Below are 14,719 nucleotides of genomic sequence, written 5' to 3' on the forward strand. Positions count from 1 at the left end.
AATTTCTATATGAGTGCTGCATATTTCAGGCACACAGCAGCCACTGGGAAGATATTTCCATTCAGATGGGCATTGTAATGCTCCTCAAAATACTTTCTTTTTCTAGAGGGAGCACATACAGTTTTATAATTTTACAGCATGATTTGTCCATCTTTACCTGGCATCTTGGTAGCACATAGATATAATCTAAATACAATTTCTCAAATTAACAAACAATTGCCCTGAAAAGGAAGTTTCATTCAGATATTTGCAAAACATCCATTAAATATATAATATGATTTACAGTAAAATGAAATGGTGTTGACACTGCCCCATTAGGACAACAGAAGAGAATTACAATAATTTCTAGTGATGTCCTTATAAACACATTTAAAGCTTGGCAAAGGCTACCTTTGAAGGTTAAAAAAAATCTAGCAGTGGAAAAGCTCACGTCAGAATAGCTATGTAGCTGGGTGAGCACCTTTTCAGAAGTCCGGTATTCATTGTTCACTCCACTATCACATGCTTCTGTGTGTGTGTAGCATGTGTGTATGTGTACACATGGCCACACCCAAGTAGTGGGAGAGAGCACTGACACCCTTGGTAAGGAAGAGTACCTTTGAAAGGTTTTCACCCAAAGTTAACTGAACTATGAGATGAGCATTCCACTCTCATTTCCCAACTTCTCCACACGTTTCCTTACATAAGATGCTAATAAGTCACCACAGACTTTGTGCCGCCAAAGATTCTTTGATTAAGCAAGTTTTACTCAGATGTCTGACTCTTCTATACTTCCTTATGTAATCTAGTTTCCAAACTCTGCTAAATCAGAATCCCCCCCTTTGGTATTTGCTCACCCTTAATATCTAATCAAGCTCCTCATCTTCCACCATCCCCCTCACTCTGGCCTGATCACCAAGAATCCTGTTGCGTCAGTTTAGCAAGATCCCCGAGCCCTTGACTCATTGGCAAAGACACAGATGCTGGGAAAGATTGAAGGCAGGAGAAGAAGGGGGAGACAGAGGATGAGATGGTTGAATGGCATCATCAACTCAACATGAGTGGGAGCAAACTCTGGGAGATGGAGAAGGGCAGGGAAGCCTGGTTTGCTGTAATCAATCGGGCTGCAAAGAGTCAGATATGAACAAGCGACTGAACCTAGCACTTCATGTTTCCTCTTAGCAATCTTCTCTCCACTTATGACCACCACACTCTTTGGCTCCAAGCCCCCACTTTTCCTTGCAGTATTCAGAATGCAGCCCAGTTCTGCACTGACATCTCCCTCCCGCTATTGCAATGGATCTGAATATAATCTGTTTTTTACCAATTTACCTACTGTCCAGCCCTGGTTTTTCTTTGACAGTACTTAAACCATTATCAGTTTATGCCCATAGTAAGAGATTAATTATTGTGCCTACTAATGGGATAGTAAGGATACTACTAAATGGTTAAGACAAGACACAGGGTCGATTTTGTGTGTGTGTGTGTGTGTGTGTGTGTGTGTGTCTGTGTGTCTGTGTGTGTGCGCGCATGCGTGCTGGAAGTCACAGGGACAAAGGGAATAAACAATTGAGGAGGAAATCGAACAAGGAAAATTAAGACAAATCATCTATTTTGGAATCTTGCTTATAAAGAAGATTGAATATTTGATTCAGCATTATCTTAGATGTGATAATTTAAACATCTCCTTGAGATCTATCAATCATTTTTCAGAAGTTTCCTACTTCCAAATGATAATGTATAGGAAAATCACATTTTATATTTTCCTTTTACTGTCATGCCACTTGAGAAAACGGAGGACATAAAATCTGGAGAAAGAGAAAATAAGTATTTAAAAATAAAGTATTTTTATATTTTTGTCTGTTCCATTATAAATGGATTACCTTCATTTCAGCAATAGTTTATTTAAAAGCAAATATAATTTAATTAAATACAATTTCTATTAAAGTAAACATCAGAGAGTTAATACTTTCTCTTATTAAACCTATTTTTTGAACATGTATCTCCATTAAGTGTCAGTGATGAATATAATTTGCTTTTAGGACAAAGGTATTAAACATATATTTCCAAGTGTTAGGTGTATATTTACTTTTTCAAAGTCAATATTTTTATTATTACTAAGTGCAAGAAGCCAATCTTAGAAGGCTGTATACTGTAATATTTCAACTTTATGACCTTTCTTAAAGGGCAAACTATAAAGACAATAAAAAGATCGGGGCTTCCCAGGTGGCACTAGCGGTAAAGAACCCACCTGCCAATGCAGGAGATAAAAGACATGGGGTTCAACCCCTGGGTCAGGAAGATCTCCTAAAAGAGGAAATGGCAAACCACTCCAGTGTTCTTGCCTGGAGAATCCCTTGGACAGAAGAAATGGTTTCCAGTCAAGGGCGATAAACAAGCAGAGCACAAAGGATTTTTGGGGTAGTGAAAATACTCCGTATATTATACTGATAGATACATGTCATTACACATTTTCCTAAACCCACTGAACATACAACATCAAGATTGACCTCTTAGGTAAACTACAGATTTCAGTGATTATGGTTGGATGGCATTACTAACTCAATGGACATGAGTTTGAGCAAACTCTGGGAGATAGGAGATAGTAAAAGACAGGGAAGCCTGGCGTTGCTGCAGATCATGGGGTTGCAGAGTTAGACATGACTTAGCAACTGAATGAAACAACAATGATTGATGTGTTAATATAAGTTAATCCTTGATTTTTAAAAAAGTGTATTTTGGTGACCTATGTTGATAATGGAGAAGTCATACATGTGTCAGGCAGACAGTATGTGGGAAATCTGTAGACCTTCCTCACAGTTTTACTCTTCAGTTCAGTCACTCAGTCATGTCCAACTCTTTGCAACCCCATGGACTACAGTATGCCAGGCCTCCCTGTCCATCACCAACTCCCGGTGTCTACTCAAACTCATACCCACTGAGTTGGTGATGCCATATAACTATCTTATCCTCTGTCATCTCCTTCTCCTCCCACCTCCAATCTTTCCTAGCATCAGGGTCTTTTCAAATGAGTCAGCTCTTCACATCAGGTGGTCAAAGTATTGGAGTTTCAACTTCAACATCAGTCTTTCCAATGAACATTCAGGACTGATTTCCTCTAGGACACCGGAAGATGAACTCCCCATGTCGGTAGGTGCCCAATGTGCTACTGGAGATCAGTGGAGAAATAACTCCAGAAAGAATGGAGAGACTGAGCCAAGGCAAAAACAACACCCAGTTGTGGATGTCTGGTGATGGACGCAAGGTCCAATGCTGTAAAGAGCAATATAGCATGGAACCTGGAATGTTAGGTCCATGAATCAAGGCAAATTGGAAGTGGTCAAACAGGAGATGGCAAGAGTGAACATCGACATTTTAGGAATCAGCAAACTAAAATGGACTGGAATGGGTGAATTTAACTCAGATGACCATTATATCTACTTCTGTGGGCAAGAATCCCTTTGAAAAAACGGAGAAGCCATCATAGTCAACAAGAGAGTCCGAAATGCAGTAGTTGGACGCAATCTCAAAAACGACAGAATGATCTCTGTTCATTTCCAAGGCATAATCCAAGTCTATGCCTCAACTAGTAATGATGAAGGAGCTGAAGTTGAACGGGTCTACGAATACCTATAAGACCTTCTAGGACCAAAACCCAATTTTACTGTAAACCTAAGTAAGTCTGATCTTTAAAAAATGAATTCTTTAAAAAAAATTTAAATCTATGTTTCCTCTGAGCTTATATTGTTTCCTCAAATCCTCCTTTCCAAAATTAAGCAGAACAAGCTTTACTAAACATTATCCAATGATATTTGATCATATGCAATTGCTTAAATAAGGAAAGCTTAGTCAATTCTTTTCCCAAAAAATCTGCCTCAGACATTGTGATTTTTACCAAAAACTCTCATTATTATCCACATGTAACCTTCTGATAGTTTAACAATTTATCCTGAAATGCCTCCTTCACCTTTGGGTAAGGCAAACTGACTATAATATTCAAGAGACATCTGTAAAGAATAGCAGAAAAACTGGCTCTACTCTGGGCTAATAACAATGAGAAACAGTAATTGCTCTGATTGAACCAATTTCACTTCCTAGAAAATCCCATTCATCATAATCATAGACAATCTGATTTCTATTTCTTTTAGGTCAAGAAACATGAATCAAATTAAAGGCAAATATATTCTTAATGTTTTAAACCCGTAACCCTTATTTTCTAAAGTACAAGAAGTCAAATTTAATAATTAAAGGCAACTCAATTTCAACTCAAAGAAAAAAATATAAAATGAAACAATTTACTCATGGTACACAACTAAAGACATCTTCATGATTTTTTTTCTAACATTAATATAGCATGGCTTTTTATATCCAAATATCTGATCATCATGATCCTTCTTTTCTTTGAGGCAAATTAACAGATTTGTTTTGAGATATTTTGTGCACAGAGACTCTATAAACAAATAACCTGTTATTGTCACGTGGCCCCTTATTTTTTCTGAAATTCTGTGACTGAAATCCACATTCTTTCTCAATCCAACCCTGAGATGTTCATCAAATGACTTTCTTTATGAAATGTGCCTTCTTTCACTCTCAGAGAACTGGGAGAACTAGGGAATGGCATATAAAGGCAGTTAGCTGACCACCAGCTCTGTCCTCTGTACCAGCCCAGAAGTGTTCTTTTGTCAGTAAACCTGGAAGCTATCAGAGTCTTCCAATTCATATACTATTGGTGAGGACTAAAATTAATGGGAAATTTAATTTTTTAATCAAAAAGTTGCCTTTTTCCAGGGGAAACAAAACTAAAGAGTTCTCTAAAGCCATGGAAAGGCAGATTAATCCCCTCTCCCACACCTCTTCCTCTGCCTCACCATTTTGCTTTTTCTCTCCTTTCTTTCTCCTGCTTCATTCTTAAATATTCTCCATACCCCTCTCTTACCAGTTTTCTCTGGAGCCAGAGTGCAGATGGTACAGAAAGCAAAGGTGGAAGAAGACAGGGAAAGAGATATTGATGGCTTTTGTGTCTGACATTTCTTTCAGAAGAATGTCTTTAACTTTCATTCATGGTGTAGTATATATCAAAACTTCATTGCTTTTGTATACCACATTTTGTGTATTTCATTACTTGTGTATATCACATTGCCCACATTTTTCCCTTGGTGAAAAACATAAATCACATTTTTCTATGAATTACTGTTACTACCACCACTAGACAGTTATTAGTAAGGGCTTATTCTGTGCCAGGAAATTTTCTAAGTGTCTTTTTTATTTTGTAAATATTTACCCATTTGATCCTCAAACCATCATGAGATAGATATTACTGTTATACTCAACTTGTAGGTGAGCAAATTGAGGTGCAGAGAGGTTAAATAACTTGCACAAAAGTCGTTAGCTTGTGCAATGACAGAGTAACTATTCAATCCCATATAATCTATCACTCCACACACAGTCACAGCCACATTTCATTTACATGGTGATGTTCACTCTTAAGTGTTATTTGATATCAAATTGATGAAATACTGACTATCTATACATTTCTCAGTTTTTCATCCCTTAATAGGAGTGATGCTAGTGGGTCAGACTGTGAGCTGATGAGAAGGCAGGTGACTCAAACAGTGAATGTACTAACACAGAGATTCTAACCAGGATTTGTAAGACTCACAGGGCTTCCCAGGTAGTGGTGAAGAATTCACTTGCCAATGCAGAAGATGCAGGTTTGATCTCTGGGTCAGGAAGATCCCCTGGAGAAGCAAATGGCAACCCACTCCAGTATTCTGGCCTGGGAAATCCTATTGACAGAGGAGCCTAGAGGGCTACAGTCCATGGGGTCACAGAGCTGGACATGACGCAGCAACTGAGCATACACATGGTTGACTCATATTAATAAGGACATGAAGGGAAGACTTTTAGGAAGGAGATAAAACAATTATCTCTTTACTCTTAATTTTGAGAGTTGCCTTGTGTATTTAAAAATTTTGTGCCAACTCTAAAATATATAAACACTAAAAGTTTGTTCTAAGTTTAAAGCCAACACAATTAGAAGAGTTGTAAAATGTCTAAAACTATCTTTAGTTTTCTCCATTAAATGTAACAAAAGCAAAAGTAGACTATAATAACACTAATATATCTCTAATGACTTTCTTATTTTAGAAAACCAAATATCATCAAGGGAAAAATGTTAGTAGTTACAAGGAAATTTGGCCTAATTTATCATCTTCCTCTCTCATTTCTTTCCATCATACACTAGAGGTACTTCAACTCTTCTAACTTGATAGGACAGTATTTTGCATATTTATTTTGAAATGCCTTATAAAAAAATAGAAATGTACAAAACAGTGAAGGCTTCAGATCTATGGAGAAACAAAACCATGAAAGGCTTCTTAGTGTGTCTGTGATTTCCATCAGCTAGAAATAATGGAGTTAATTTGGATAAAGGAAAATTGGGTTAAACATCAGGAAATAATTTCTTACAAAAACAGCAATTAGACTACACAAGGACAATTCAATGGAAGTTACTGGACATCCATGATTAGAACTGCTCACAGGAAAACAGTCAAAATACTTTTGGTTATAATTCATAAAATATCTTGTGTGGGTTGGGGACATGCAGGTAGGTGACTTTCCATTCTTGTCAAATTATCTATTTACTCCAGATGCTATACTTAGCTATCTCTGGGCTATATCTATTTTCTCTTAATTTAACTTAATTCTTTCCTTTAAACATACCAGGTCAAAGGCTTTCACTCAAATATTTTCTTCAAGAAAAGAAAATTGATTACTTGGTCTGATTGTTCCTGCAGTGTCCCAGAGTATTATTTTCTTTATAACACAAAGCAACAGCTGTGTAAAACTAACAGAAGTAACTGCTTACACCAGCATCACTAGAAAGCACAATCTACAGGAAACTAAAAACTAATGTACTGAGGATGTTGGGTGTGTGTGTACATTCACACACACACTATTGTGTGGAATCTTCTCCAGATGGAGAAGAGAAAAAACAACTCTGAGCATTCAGTGATATAGCCAGTTTCAGAAATTACTATTTGTCCATGTAGTAAAATAATTTCACATTTGGAGAACAGATCATAAAGAATTTCATTAGGAAAAATAGAAATCCTCTTAAAATTATGCACATAATTTAATCACCCCAAACTTCTCTCCTTGGGAGAAAAATGATCATTTCATAAGTCTTAAAAGAATTAAATAATTGTCTTTCAAGGATTTATTACTGTACCTACACAACTGCTATCATTTCATAAGTCCAGCATGTTCACTTGATATTATTTATCACACCAAATCCCTGGCTTTCCTCATTTATTGAGTGGGAATGAATTATTCTTTATAGGATACCCAGGATACCCATTAGCACTTATTTATATTCCCTTTTCCTCAGTAAGGACACATAACACTACAATAAATACTACATTTTGAGCTCACAGTTTTCTAACAAAACTGCCACTACTTCAAACAAAAATTAACATCAAATATTTTATCTTTCAAAAAAGCTGACAGAAAGTTGCTAATTAGAACACTGCCCTAAAGCACAGGAGGGGTAGCAGAAACAAAACAAAAGTTTTCTATTAGACACAAATCGTTTCCATTCACAGAAGCTGTCTAATTGTCCTGATAACTACTGTATTTTTTGTATTTTTACTGTAATTTCAATAAGCTTTATTTTAAAATTTAAAAAAATCTGAAATGCTAATTTTGAAGACATCCTAGGAACATTTTCCTGTTTATGTTCTAAATTCATTCAGTTATACTAAGTTGCTGCATTTTAGGTTCCAACACACTAAAAAAACACACTTTCAAAATAAAATAATGCATTCCAAAAAATTTAGTACTCCAGATTTCCATCTACACAAGCAGTGCTACTTGCCATACCTGTCCCAACCATGTAAATAAAACATGGCCAGAATAACCAGAACTGTGCACCCTCCTTGAAATATTACATATTTTATGACTTGATATGAGAAACCTTGAGAAGGGCATGGCAACCCACTCCAGTGTTCTTGCCTGGAGAATCCCATGGACAGAGGAGCCTGGAGGGCTACAGTCCATGGGGTTGCAAAGAATCCGACATGACTGAGCAACTAAGCACATAAGAAACCTTATGCTTTCAGCACAGCTTATCATGAAATGTGTGCGGAAAGAGTTGGTCTTGTGAACAAAATCAGCAGTAGCTCCCTTGATTCTAGGTTTACAATCCAATGACGAATTTAGCCTTCAACATCACAGTGACTTTTGCAGCGGAGTGAAGATGGGTGATGTTTTGAGGAGGTCTGGGGGTAGAGATATGAGAGAAATAAGAGTGGATTAATCTCAGTTACCATTTTGGTAACACCTACAACATATTCATAGAAAAGTCTCTTTAAGTCTACCTCATCAACAACATTCTCAACATTTGAAAATGATGATTACTGACTCCTCAAATAGGGGCTACCCACTCTTGATTTAGAGATCTAGAGAGGACACTGAAAGCCTGGTTCATTCACTCTGTGATAAAAGCACTTTTAAGCATCCAAGGAACCTTTTAAATAAAAAGGGAAATTGGTAAGTTTGTTTCCACTGCTGCTATAGCTGATGTTTTCACCTAGACTGAAAAGACCAGCTGTCAGAGATCAACATCTTTATTTCTATCATAAACCATTTTCTCTTCTCTTGCCCTAAAACTACAGGAAAACATGGTTTATTTTTAAATGAACTGCTCTTTGATAACCGAGCATATATCTAACATGACTCATATTCAGAGATGATGTTCATGATCTTGTCATTATCCATGTGTCCTGGATGCACAATTTATCTGAAAATATCATGGTAACTTTTACCAGACAGCACTTTTAATATGCTGCTGGTAAAGTCTGTCACTTCAGCTCTGTATATTTGATTCATGTAACAATATAACTGTGCAACCTCTCTGCTCTTGTTTTGCTCATAATGTAATGCTAACTCATTTCTCAACAGCAGGTTGTTCCATTATGGCATAAGAATGTCACATAATAGCAGCCTAACTAATTTGTTTCTGGAGAATGATACAGTGGCCTAACCTACATTTTATTTCTTATACTCTTCAGAAATGAAGAGGCCCCAACAAAACCCAAAAGGAGAAATGTGGGTCCCTCCTAACTGTAAAGTCTCCAAGACAGCCCCCATTCTGAGATGCCAAAATAAGTTTGCATCACAATATTATCAATAGTTGGAATGGTTTCAGGAGTCCTCAGAGTTTCAGGATACCCACAGTAGGTTCAAAAGTAAGCCAACATTTTATGGAAAAAACATATCTGATTAAACTTGCCCTCCACAAATTTCCCTCACAAGAGCAGTTTGCCTCTGTGATAGAACACCTCTTTATAATGGCTATGTTCGACACAATATCTAGTAGAGATCCACTCATTGTGTTTATTTAAGAAATGAACATCTTCCCATTGCTAAAGCCATGGCCCCTTCATTCTTCCTCTTCTCTAAAATTTCTCTTCCATCACTTCAAAAACTATATCTTTGTTTCTGAAGCTCTTTACCGAATGGCCTCTTTAAAACTGTGATGGCTGTTGCACCTCTATATCCACTCCTATAAAAAATCTTTTAACTCTTTTTTTCCTGAATTCATTTAACCCAACTGCTTCTGAAGACTCGGTTTGGTGCCCTCTGATCTTCTGGCAATAAACTCCTTCCCTAAGTGGGCTTATCCATTTTGATAAAAACTCCTTAGCCTATTATTCAACCCATTTCACCACTTGGTCCACCTCTCTTTAATACCAATTGAGATTTGGTATTAATACTCTAGTTTGAGATCACAGCCTATTCAACCTATGAAAATCCCATAGTAATTCATGATCAATCAATGTAGCTACTACTACAGGTATGTCCTATCCAATCTTATGTCTCAGCTATTGCTAAAAGAGCCTTTCTATTATAAGCTGACAAAATTCTATTTATTAGTTTCCACATTTGAAAGACACGAAAAGCTTATTTTTACTTAAATGCCTTTGTACCAACTCCTTCTATTTCATCTTTTTCCTGTGTATGTTTACCCCACTTCACTTCAAAATACAACTCAATCTCCTCCATGAAGGAAGCCTCCCTATTTTACTTTGGCCCTCCTAACTTTTTAATTCTTCTAGAGCAAACAGAGCCTGTATACTAAAAACTGAAGTCACCATCACATAAGGATTCCAAGTTATTTCACATGTGATCATCTCTTTTTTTTAATCTAGTTGATTTAACATGAGGAAAGAGTATGACCTTTTCATCCAGACAAACAAATTTTAATTTCATCTCTGTTACTTCCCACCTGCATCATCTTTGGCAACTGTTGATTTCTTGGATCCTCAATTTCTCTGCCTTGTTATGAAAATAATGCTGCTGATAATTCTTTGAAAATCCCTTCTTCAAAATGAATATAGAATTCTTGAGAATGGAAGTCATGTCATATTTTTTCTGTATTTTCTCTTATGGGAAATAGAATGTATGAATTAGTACTCAATAAAAATTAGTTGGTTTGATATGTTTTAAAGAGGGTGCTAGAACATGTTTATCCAGAGCTCTTCTAACTGTACAACTCAGACATTTATTCTCTATATTCTCATGGCGCACCCTCTCTCACTGTGCTGCTAAGTAATGAAGTCTAGTAATCTCCTTACAATATACTAATCCCCATAGACTATAATAATTGTAACAACTTCAAGGGCCTTACACAGTGAAAGTGTAAGTGAAGAAAAACTTCTGAAGTGTTTTCAACTTAAAGCATCTTTATTATTTGAAAGTTACACTGGCAGATTACCAACAGAAACCTAAATTAACAAATGTTTTTAAGAAAAGAATATGTTGTAGGCAAGAGAAAGCTGAGTGTTTAACAGCAGTAAATTGATACTTTAAGTTAGGAATATTCTGTTTTCATGACAGCAGATAGGCACAATGAGCATTTAAGTTACATTTTACAAGTAAATTTTAATAACCATGTTTTTGAGCTTTTAGTTTAAGTAAACACTCAAAAGAAACCATGGAATTTCTTACTCAAATATTTTAAAAATAGTTTTAAATTGTTGAGTTTGGCACCTGGCAGATGGTAAAAGACAGTTAAAGAATGTTACCTATTAAGTCAGGTATATCTAGGGTTAGAGAACACAGAGATATTTCAAGGTTGTTTTCACATAGCCATGGCTACGTATCAATAAGTCAGTCATCAGGAAAAAAGCAACAATGATGAAAACAATATAAACCATATCCACAATGTAACAGAAGGTATTAAATCTTCTGAATGCCCAAGTAGCATTTCTACAGAATCTAATTTTTGAAATAGAAACACTAGAATAAGGCAAATCGTAGATACACTATCTATCTCCCAGATGAGGTCACTTTAGACTGGAAATAGACCCATTTCAGTAGAGTAAAATGGACAGGTGACTAGGCAGAAGCCAAGATGTTGGGATGGTGAGGAAATCTGGAAACTTTAGAAGAATCTGAAAATGAATGACAGTCAAAGAGAATGTTGGAGCTGAATCAGAATGGAGACTAAGGGGAGATTACAACATAAAGACAGATGGAAGAGAGAGGGTAAGAGAGAAGAGGAGAGGAGAGGAGAGCCCAGCATAGGTGGATCATCACAGGAAACTCAGTTTGAAAATTAAGTAAAAGGGTTTATACTGAAAACTAAGACTAAAACATCAAAGAAGCACTAGATAAGCATATAGAGTCACCCAGTGATTCACACGATTCACACCCATAAAATCAAGTAAGGAAACAAACCAACCTGAACTAACAAGGAGGGATGAGATGTGGAGAACAGCCTCTTTCACTCTCAGTAAAGTCTTTTGTTGTGGTGGAGAGACCTACAGATTAATGCATTTTAGCAACAGTGATGGTTTACAGCAACTCCATGGATTTTCAAATGATACCCTTCTTCTTTCTGAGAGTAACTTATTTTTCTCATATCTCAATTAAACTTGTCCCAAACTTTCTCATTATATTTCTGTACAAATTACTACTCATCACTGTGTGTTTACCCATTAATAAAATATAAACTTACAAACTTACTGATAATATTCTTATAAGTAACTTAAATTCATTGTGTATTCTTACCTCTGTAATAGTATCTTCAAATTTAATACACTTCTAATGATTGTGATTGAAAAATATATTTAGGAAGTACTTATATACTTAGAATAAAACATAGATACTTTAAATGATTAACTTTGCTAATATTTTAATATCTAGCATCTTTGCAATTCTTTGTATTTGCAAGTATATTAACAGAGAAATATGGAAACTCCAAAATTTTCTGATTAATTTTACCTGGTTTTATAATGCTAGGTGAAATAATTTATATAACTATCTATTATAATAAATACATGTAAGGAGATAACATAAGGTTATGTTTCATTAAAGTCTAAGAATTTCACTAGATTGAAGCTTCCAACAAGAAACTCTCAGGAATTAAAAATAGAACAAAAAAAATTCATGGCCTCAGTCTAACAATATCATCATCCTGAACTGATTAAACACTGGTAAATTAGCTAAACCATCTATATAGGTTAATTATATACTACTTAAATCAAGTTGTATAAAATGATCTCTTATACATAAGTTTTAAAAGCTGACATTAGAATTCTTTTAACATTTGCAAGAAAAATACCTGTAATTTGCAATTAGGTCCTTTTGCCTTAGATCTGTTTTTATTGCAATTGATTATTACTGCAAAATTATTTCAGAAATCACAAAAGGAAGACTTATATAAATATCATTTTTAAACTTACATAGATGCATTTCACTTAGACTGACAGTAGCTCGAGAGTTAAAATCCGAGAATTATTCTGTGACTTTAAAAATGCTATAAATTTTCAATGATCTTAAGAAAATGCCTTTTTGATGGCCCTATTTTCAAAAACTGCTATATTAAGGTTTTAAATATATGGAGTACTATTTTATAGTCTAAGATTATATACTTATTTTTCCTCTATATAGCTATTTTAATTTTCCATTATTTGTAATATGAGTTATACTCATGAACTCATATCTTGAATCTTCCTTCTTAAATTCTAAAAATCAACATCTCCAACTTTAACTTAGCTTTCCCTAGAAATTTTAATATTGAACTAAAGATTCTCTGGTTTCACTCACTCTAGTGTATCATCTCAATTATACTTTTATTTCTCTAGCTCATCTTGCCTACAAAATTTTCAACCCAATTCAGATTTGCTCCCTATGTCAGCCAGCCCTTTAAGGTTAAAAAAACTATCCAATTATTGTCTTGTGCTTCCCCTATTTTACTACATTTGCATACCACATTGGTGTACCATTATGGTAAAAACATGTAGTTATAATCTGTTTATGTGTCTGTCTTCTTCAATAGATAATATTATCCATGAAGTCAGAGTTGTCATCTACTGCACATCTTTTTACAGAGTTATCAGGAGTTTCTTCTCCTTTCCAAGATAGCCTAATTTTAAGCCATCCTTAAAGGAGTGGGTAAATAATAGGTTAACACTAGTGCAAGGGATTTCAATTCATAACCTGTTCCCCAAGCTAAACATCTTGGGCATAACCATAGCCAAAATAACAAGGAGATTAAAATTCTTAAGAATGTAAGTCTTTTTTTCCTATTCTTATAGAATTTAGAAGAGTTTCAGGCACATCGTAAACAAACAGTCCTTTACTGACTTTCAAGGATAGGTATGCCACTGGTGGTTGGGTTTAGTGAGACAATACTTGGCATAGTTGGGATCAGAGAAGATTCTATCACAGACAAGACATAAGCATTAGTACACGAAGGTCAGGATTCCAGATCCTCACAAACAGTGCCAAGTGGATCACAGATGCAGTCTTCGAGCAGAGGACTAGAATGCAGAGGAAGAAAGATGTAACTGTTGGCTTTCAAAGTGTTCAAGTTGTGAAACATCTGTATGTACTTATGGTTTTGGTAAAAACCACATCAAATGCTATTTTGTTCCTCATCATGCTGCCTTATGATCTATCTCTGCATGCTATCACATTCATAAAACACCAATCCAAGTCTAAAGGTCTCACCAGAGAAAAAAAGAATGCAAGTTTTACCAACTGTCAAGCAGCAGCAAAGGGTAATTGGAGGAAACTGGATAAGGGGATGAGTGACAGAGAGCATTTAGATTTCTACAGAACAAATAACAAACTAACAGAAGAAAACCTCTTTAGACAAAGCTGCACTTAACATACACTGGCTGCTTCACAATTTCTTGTCCTAGTATTTCTGTAAGAATTCTGGAATACCTCTGATTTTCCTTCTCTCTTCATTTCTAAACTTATTATTTTATGTGGTTATTCTTTTAAGTCCACTTTTAAAAATACCCAATTAACTGTGTGTCCTTTCTTACGTAACTCTATTTACCATCTCTGTTATTTCAGACCCCTATCCGTTATCCCGATAACCAAAAAGAAGACATGAAGAGTTCAGCAACACAAGAGTGAATTCTTCTTTAGCCAATGATGACTGAAGAAAAAAATTACAACTATTTCTTTAATATTTTGATTATCATTGTACCCTATATACAGGACTTCCCAGGTGGTGCAATGGTAAAGAATCTGCCTGCCAATGCAGGAGAGGCAAGAGACGCAGGTTTGATCCCTACATGGAAAGACCCCTGGAGCAGGAAATGACAACCCACTCCAGCATTTTTACCTGGGAAATCCCATGGACAAAGGAGTTTGGCAGGCCTCAGTCCATGGGGTCACACAGGATCAGACATGAGTGAGCAACTAAGCAAACACACAC

The 14,719-nt window shown here is 35.7% G+C and overlaps 1 protein-coding gene across 5 annotated transcripts in view; it reads right to left on the reverse strand.

Annotated features, from left to right (window-relative positions):
* Positions 1-14,719, reverse strand: part of CCSER1 (coiled-coil serine rich protein 1) — a 1,392,355-nt gene that overhangs the window by 1,345,521 nt on the left and 32,115 nt on the right. Inside the window, exon 1 of one of the 5 annotated variants that reach the window (XM_043871186.1) lies at positions 11,726-11,785. The exons of the other annotated variants lie outside the window; for them this stretch is intronic. The gene's annotated coding sequence lies outside the window, so the exon portion shown is untranslated. Of the gene's footprint in view, positions 1-11,725; positions 11,786-14,719 lie in introns of those variants that run through there. 5 annotated transcript variants of the gene reach the window in all.

This window comes from Cervus elaphus, chromosome 17, assembly GCF_910594005.1.
Source record: "Cervus elaphus chromosome 17, mCerEla1.1, whole genome shotgun sequence".
NCBI classification, from domain to species: domain Eukaryota; kingdom Metazoa; phylum Chordata; class Mammalia; order Artiodactyla; family Cervidae; genus Cervus; species Cervus elaphus.